Consider the following 8,422-nt stretch of genomic DNA (forward strand, 5'->3'; position numbering starts at 1 on the left):
AAAAAACAAAATACATGTCAACAGAATTCTTGTAAACATAAGAAAATACATAGAGTGCACATACAATTTTTTCAGGATTTTCCTCGATGTTCTGCACATTAAAGTTGATATACTAAAAATAACGCAAAATTTGAACTGAAAATCAAGTAAAAGCTGAACTCTTATATAGTTGAAGTAACTATTTTGTAATTATATGTGTTAAACATGTGCTACACATAATGAACTGATACATTTTTTATTTGCGAATGGTAGCAATATAGGTACTAGAACTTCTAGCAGTATATATATACATTGTGTCATAAGCAAATAAGATTCATGATCTCCACAAGACCATACACTCCAACCAGCCACAGTCATACGAACATCCCACTCTCTCATATATTGAGAACATAAATATTAGTCATCTTGCCAACCATGTATATTAAGCGGTCAGAACATCAAATGCCTCGACGAATTGCACTCGTTCAGTCCCCCAGATCAAAAAATTGGAGGCTAGGAAGAGGCAAAGCCAAGAAAAGTCAGGAAACATTTCATATAGGTAGAAGAAAATAGGGAGAGAGAGAGACTCTAACCATTGCGTCTTTGAACGGCCTCAACACTCCATCGTCGAACAAACTCGGTTGGCAGTGATCAAATGACTAGGGTGGCGGCTATAAATGGCCTGGTGGCTGCGACAGGTAAGCAGTAAATCAGATCTTTAAAACTTCAGTCCAAGCTACACATTTTAGTCAGTAGTTGAATTAATACTCATAAAAGAATAAAGAGTAATTGTGGAAGATGAGGGGCTGACCTGCGGATCCCATCGGCGAACTGACAAACTCACAAACTTAAAGACTGGTATTCTCCGCACGAACTGACATGCCCTATGTTGTTTTTTTGTCAAACTTACTAACTCTCAGAGTCGCACTGTTGCAACATCCCTATGAATCACTTGTAATATTATATAAAACCGATAAATTGAGTTGTTTCAATAACACAAATTGAACTTTTTCTATGACTGATGATAAAATACATAGTGAACAGTACACTTATTGTATGATTTCTTGCAAAACCATGGGAATATACTCTGTTCACATCCATTCTGCGACTTTGTTTCCAGAGAGTGGAAGAATTTAGGACAATGCAAATATTTATCTATAATTCAGCCATTTTAGTGTGGTCTGAACTGAACATACCTGATCAGTGATTTTCCAGAGCCATGAAAGGAGTTGGAGGAGGCAGCGATGGGGAACAAAGGGTCTGCGACAACGCATCTGGGAGCTCGAGGGATGGAGGCGCATGGGGCTGGTTGGACGCTGCACCGGTGGCTCGCAGTGGTGGTGGCTGTCGCATGGCTTCCTAGGGATGCGGCGACCGGGGATGTTCTGGAACTCTTTCCTGAACATCTTAGGTTTCTGTCTTTTGAATGCAGAACACATATTTTTGTTGTCTTTTTTATATAGACAACACTTCCAAGTTTTCTCTAAGACACTCGTTGAACTTTTAACTTCCTAAAATTTGAACTATGTATGGATTCATTAAACTTCCAACCAAAAGTAGATGAGCATCACAAATGTTACCAGCAACAGTTCAGAATCAGCGAGAACACAAGTTCAGTAACATTGTCAGTTCAGTAGTACACAAAAGCAAACATGGCTGAATCATCAATTTAGAGATGTGATCTTTATCGTAGCATCCATTTTGATAGTAGTACATCAGTTGTTTTAAGAAATGAGAACTATGAACAAAAAACAAGTCTAGCTCCTTGTGGGAGCATTTCAACAAACATGTGTAGAGGTATATAAAAGAAATTGAATTAACAACAGTATATCAGATGAACTTGTGGGAGCACAATTTATCTTTTCACTGCATTTTCCGTAGAACTTGTTGCAACAAAGCACCATCTTTTGGGAGCACAATGGTTTGCAAAATCATGGCAGCTGGGACTAAATTGTACTGCTATGAATCAAAACTTCAGAGACAACTAAACTGTACTGCTATGCAACCAAATTACAGCTACGAGCTAGCAAGGATACGTGATTCCAGAAATGTCCCCCAACATGTACTGGGCAGTTTCAAAACCTGTACTGACAATGAACTATGGATCAACGTCTAGAGGCGGAGGAGCTCCACCCCGGCGAGTCTCACTGCCCCGCACGTCGGCCATATTTGCACCGTCAGCCCCGCGGGAGGAAACAGGTGGAGGCGGCTACCCGAGCTGGCAGAGGATGGCAGTTGGTGGCTCCTGGAGCCGGAGAGATTGGGGACTAGGCATCGTTGGGATCCGAGGAGAATGGGGGGCGTGCGGCGCCGTGATCCACGGAGGAGGTAGGGGCGGGGTGGCGCCAGGACCCGGTGAGGTTGGAGGTTGGGGGCCGAGCGGCGCCAGGACCCGGTGAGGTTGGAGGTTGGGGGCCGAGCGGCGCCAGGAGTTGGGGAGGAGGTGGATGCAGATGTCAAAGCAGTGTTCCTCCCGCAGATGAAGGGCTTTTTCGACCTTGATGTAGCAGAAAGAGCAAGGGAAGTACTCACACAGTTCACCATCTTCTGACAAACCAAAAATACAAGTTTTAGCAAAAATAAATAAATTGTAGACCGCAAGAATTAGCAAAATGAACCACCAGTTTGTGCTAACCACAGAACTACAGGAATTAGCGGAATTGTACTTTTGTTTCTAGCGGAGGCAGGGGCTAGGCGGAGGCGCACTGAGGAAGGGAGGTCGTGGCGGTGGCGTGCTGGGGCAGGGGGCCGACGGCGGCGCGCCCGGCAGGGTTTCGGCAGCGGCGCCCTGGGGCAGGGGCGGCGGAGGTGCGCTGGGAGAGGGGGCCGGCTGCGGCGCGCTGGGGGAAACCTCTAAACTTATTTCATTATATAACACAAATTCTAAAGCTACAACACATCTAGCTTTCTTTGTGCAATGTAAATGTAGTTGCTAAAAATAAAACAATGTTATGCCAGGATCCCATATACAAGGTGCGCTACTCATTGGTGCACTAGCAACATACCTGAACTTGGTGTGGACTGGTAGTCGAACTTGTTACTCATCCACACTAGCACCAGCGGCACAAGCCGTGTTGCACACGGCGAGGATGTCGCTCTACTGCTCTGCTTGCAGTCCTGGTTGAGGATCCCATATACAAACTGCACTGACAAATTATGAGCCACACAGTGAAGAAAACAATAGCAACAGAGTGTGCCCACTGAGACTACACACGGGTTTTTGAGCGACGGGCCATACAACTACGTCCAACAAAGTTTAATTAGCAAGCTACCAATGCCTCAAGCAAGTAGTACTCTCCAGCCAAAGGATCATCTAGTATATTTACCCATGCGTGTATGAGCACTAGCAAGAACACACGGTTGTGACTGGTTACCCGACGACGGAGTCGCTCGTCAAAATACAGTGGCACCGCGCACACAGACAGCATCCCTGGTACAAACAGGGAATTGACATCGTTGACCTATTTTGCTAAATGAACAAAGAACTTGCCGTGGTTTATATTTTTAACTTGCCTGGAATTAATACTTGAACTCCGGCCCTAGTACAAGTATAATGCCGACAATCTGTAAGCAAAAAAATCTACAGAGTTTACAAACCAACCAACTTACAAGCAAGCCAACCAACTTACGTGCCATCCATCTTCAGGGCCTTTGTGCTGGGTGCAACATCCCGGAGTTTAACAATGCAATCAGCCAATTCAGATGCAAGTAATTCTCCCTCACAGCTATAAAACAAAGGAAGAATTGTTTAACTAAGATGATTCGGTGGTATAGCGGATTACCATGCAATTAAGTAATTCTACTTCTCCAACAAGTAACATCATATGTAGCTAGACAAAACAGTACAACATGACTCAACACTGAAAGACAAAAAATGTACATTTTGATACAGAAGAACTATCAGTGGTATTCAATATAATATGTTGTAGTTTACATATACTGAAAATGCTCTGTCTATATATCCCTGTGTCCTTGTCTGAGCTTCAGTTTGGAACATAGTTCCTGAACTTAATACTTAGTATAACATGTTCTGATGCCGGTGAACAATGTGTACAAAGTAGCTCCATTCCTTCTGTGTGAATGTTTAAGAGGAAAACCAACCTTCCATTGAAGGAGAGAAGAGAAGTCTATGGGCGCGGGGAGACGACGGTGTCCGTTACCCTCCAGCGCCGACATCCAGCAGGGAGCCTCGCAAGATGTTCAGAGTCAGTTTCCCCCTTGTATGTAGCAAGTAACAGAAGATGTTCAGAATCTAAAGTCAGAAGGTCAATAACCTTGAACATTAGTCTAGTTTTCTCATTTTCTCTGCAAACAAATATAGGAAAAAACTAAAAAGAATGCATTCTTTTAGTCCTCACACACCAAAGAGAAATCTGAAAAATATTGAACCTTCACAAGCATAACAACCTGCTACTGAGCATGTTGTGGAACTGAACAATCAACACAATCCAAAACCGCAGGGGGGGGGGGGGCGAATCATGTACACTATCACACATCAAATTAGTTTTTGAACTGCTATGTGCTTACAACTTGTCCGTTGGCCATGGATCTGTTCCCCGCTGAAACAAGCATGATTCACAAATGACCTACATTTCTAGCATCAGTACATAATCGTTATTCACTGATGGAATTACACAAGTAGACCAAATACGAACTAGATTATACAAAATTCTACAGAAAAAGTGCATGGCTCCTCCCTGTGCTGCTCTTGTAGTAGAGAGTAGGCGAGGTGGAAGATGGGGTCCTGACCTGCGGTTCCCACTGGCGAACTGATGGACTGACGAACTCGGCATAGTCGGAGGGGCGGCCGCGCTCGGGTCCAGCGGGGGCCAGTTGAACTTGCTGCCCATCCACACTAGCACCAGCGCATAAGCCGTGTTGGCTACCAGGGGAGCCAGGATGGATCCGATCAGAGATGGGGGCCGCGAGCACCTGCATTTTAGCAATGACAATAAATTTGCTTGTACTTCGGAGAAACAACAAACACATACACAAACTGACAATGACAGGAACCAACTTGTGCCCCCGTATACACCCAGCAAGCATCAAATTCCATATTCCTGGACTTATTTTTATTCATATATACTTGAAACTTATTCGCTGTCAATGTACATGAACTTTTCATGTTACAAGTGAGAGCACCTAGACAGGGTAAATGCACAGAAAAAACACTATTCTTTTTTCATTTAAAGCACAACCTAGACTAAAGCAATCACAACTTTTGGGCACTTTGGCACTGAGGTGATAGCAGTGACCATGTGACAAAGAATAGAACTCAAAAAGAAGATTTTTGGAGATGGAAGAAAACGTTAGACGATCGGGTGAACCGGCTTCGTCTACTCCCGTATGCTCATATATGCTATTTCTTTTGAGTTCCCTATCAAATGATCGGCTTCAGTAGCCGAGAAAATTGGCTCAACCTCATAGCTACGAAAATGAATTTGATTGAACCTTCACACATAGAAAGTTTGAACTTGGTTCAATAGCTAAATAGTTCGACCACATACATACAAGTAGAAAACATGCAAAATTTGGTCCTGTTTAGACATATACATGAGTGCAATAGATCAAGTCCCAAACCTTTTGTATATAAGATAATTGATAGCCATGTTTCTTAGTATTTTTGAAATATACATGAGTACAATAGCTCAAGCAAATAGGAAACCACGTAAGTGATGGAGAAGGAAGAGAATTAGTTCAACATCCAGTCAGCAATTTAGAAGTAAAGAGGTAACAAAATGTAGTTGAGCTATACTGCATCACACACAAAAAACTTGAACTTTACATAGTCAAACCTGCTTAGCCACGAACTCCAGCTTAAGATGTATCCTGTACGAAGACCAAGCTTAAGATGTATCCTGTACCAAGACCAATCTAGAGAACCAGAACTGCAGAAATTAGCAACTTTGAACTTTTAGTAATTCATTCCATCGGCAATATGAATTATAAAATCTTCTCTTCACAAACTATGTACATCAACAGCAAAATCGAAGCAACAACTGTAACCATATTTGAAAATCGCAGAAGCAATACATAGGTGTACTGATGCGCGGGGAATTTTAGAACTGATGTTCTATTATTTTTGACTACTGATGTCAATCATGCTCTTCTTTTTCCCTTTCTGCTTGTTGCCTGTGCACAAAAATTGTAATAGCAAAGCACCTTAAATTAATTGACAAAAGAGGTACCTCTATGCACAAAAGAGGGAGTCTGTCCAACCTGTTGACATTGTTTAACATGGCAGTCTACAAACTCTGTGCATCTACAAATCTTCTCATACTATATGAAGAACATGGAAAAACATATGTAATTGGACTTACAATCGGCAAGTAGATGAACTGAACTGAATACAAATACCCGTTGTACTATACACGAATAACATGGAAACACAGATGAAATCGAACTTATGATCGACAAGTAGATGAACTGAAACAGAATACAAAGATACATGTAAAGAGGAAGGGGGAAGGCCAGACCTCGTCGTTGCGCCGTTGAACGGCCTCGGTTGTCGGCGGTGAACGGACTATGGTGCCAGCGGTGAACGGCCTGTCTGCTGCGGGAATCGGGGAATGGGGCATGGCCTGCAGAAGCAGGAGGCGGTGACCTGCAGAAGGAAGAGGCTGCGACCTGACGACAGAAGAGAATTGAAGAAATAAATATTGGGGCCTGCTCATATATCCACAAATTCAGACACCAAAACTAAAAGAAAATAATAGAACAGAAATAAGAGAATGTTAAATTTGATTTATCAGTTTTTTAGCATCACTTCTAAACCTTTCGTTTTCTCACCCCTATCTAATCTTCAGCAAATTGTCTAGTGGACTATTATTCTTGTCAAAAGTAATCAACATGAATGATCTCCACCAGTTACCAATTCTAGTGGAGCTCATGTGTACCTTCATCATAGAAAAAAGTAGACTTAATATTTCTATGTTCTGAAGACGAACAAATGAATCGTACAAAATATTGTCAAAAAATCACACTTTCCACGATACCAAAATTCTGAACTTGCCATACAATACTTTTTGATTTTGTCATGCGGCACTCTTTGAACTTGCACAATTCATTGGTGGCAGGAAGCAACAACTAGAAGTATACAATTGTTTTACAACATCCTAAACCCTGAACTGTATCTGTAGGAAATCTAGTCAGGGTCTCAGGAATCAACTAAATTTTTCACTCAATTCTATATTTCATCAGTACTAGTAGGACTCAACCATAAGTGCAGAATTGTAGCAATGTTAAGGAAATAGTTTCAGGAGCTGCTCACGCCGGATGTGGGGTGCTCGCACTCGTAGACGCTATCGACGCCGCCGCCGGGATCCAGCCATCCACGGGAGCCCCGCTCATGGACGCCGATGATGCGCTCCGGGGGATGTTTAATCTCTACCTAATTTGCCATATATTTTTTTGCAGCTCACTTGCAGAACAAAGAGACATATTAGGTGCCTCATTTTTTCATGGAAAAAATAAATAACATTTTTGGACGCCGGAAGAAATCTAGAGGAAAGAATCTTACCTCCACAGTGCAGTAGCTGGGCCTCCCTGCAGCAAGAGAGAGACGAGGTGCTCCATCGAACGTCGCCGTGGGAACGACATGGTGGTAGCCAGATCCTGGGTGTTGCTGCAATGAACGGACCGGGTTGGTGGCGTTGAATGGCCTGGGGTGGTCCGGTACTCCGGTTATGGAGCCCCACCAGGACGAGATGCACGGTGTGGGAGCCGGGGGAGATGGGGGCGCGGCGGTGGCCGGAGCTGGTGGAGATGTGGGCGGGGCGGCGACAGGAGCCTGGGAGGAGAGTGCGGCAGGGAAGGTCGGGGCGGCGCGCATGGCAGGAGGAGCAAGGAGGTGCGGCGGCGGCGCGCGTGCTAAGAGGAGGAAGGAGTTGCGAGGGCGGCGGCACGGGTGCCAGGAGGAGGAAGGAGGCGCGGGGACGGCAGGGCACGTGCCAGGAGGAGGAAGGAGGCGCGGGGATGGCGGCGCGCAGGGTCGCCGGCGCTCTTGGTCGGGAGAAAATGAGGAGAAGTGCGGCGACGGGTGCGGGGAATCAGAGATTGGAAGGAGGTGGATCCGTCGGCGGCCAGACACGGTGCCGCGGGCTCCCTCGCTCCGGCTGCCGCCGTCGCTCGCTCGCCCGCGACGGCTGGCTCCGGCAGAAGGAGGTGGGTAGGTTGGGGGCGGGTCGGGAAGTTTACTATGGTCCGCGCGTCGCGCCTTTATAGGGATTGATGGTAATAAAATAATATTTTGTTACTAGTAACAGAATAGTCCAGTCATATATATATATAGGGCGATGGGAGCTATGGGAGCGAAAATCCACAGCTAATTATTTCGCCCCGAAACATCCAAATTCCATCGTCCTCAACACAGACGCCACAACCACGAACACCCCCTCCCCCTGGCGGCTGGCCCCTACAGCGCGCCGCCTATAGGTCCCTCCGC

General features: G+C 44.9%; 1 long non-coding RNA gene across 24 annotated transcripts; it reads right to left on the reverse strand.

Moving 5' to 3' along the window:
- Nucleotides 1-24: 24 nt before the first annotated feature.
- On the reverse strand, nucleotides 25-8,154 carry LOC119322900. Of its 24 annotated transcripts, none has more exons than XR_005155934.1 (8): nucleotides 7,499-8,154; nucleotides 7,250-7,399; nucleotides 6,456-6,606; nucleotides 6,013-6,111; nucleotides 5,775-5,867; nucleotides 4,081-4,911; nucleotides 573-3,704; nucleotides 25-492 (listed from the first exon to the last, which is right to left on the reverse strand). It is a non-coding gene; the product is annotated as an uncharacterized LOC119322900 (long non-coding RNA). The 24 variants fall into 24 exon arrangements; XR_005155926.1 differs by adding an exon at nucleotides 6,199-6,258 and having other exon boundaries at nucleotides 5,775-6,111; XR_005155928.1 differs by having other exon boundaries at nucleotides 6,199-6,606.
- Nucleotides 8,155-8,422: the final 268 nt, after the last annotated feature.

Source organism: Triticum dicoccoides, chromosome 6B (genome assembly GCF_002162155.2).
Source record: "Triticum dicoccoides isolate Atlit2015 ecotype Zavitan chromosome 6B, WEW_v2.0, whole genome shotgun sequence".
NCBI classification, from domain to species: domain Eukaryota; kingdom Viridiplantae; phylum Streptophyta; class Magnoliopsida; order Poales; family Poaceae; genus Triticum; species Triticum dicoccoides.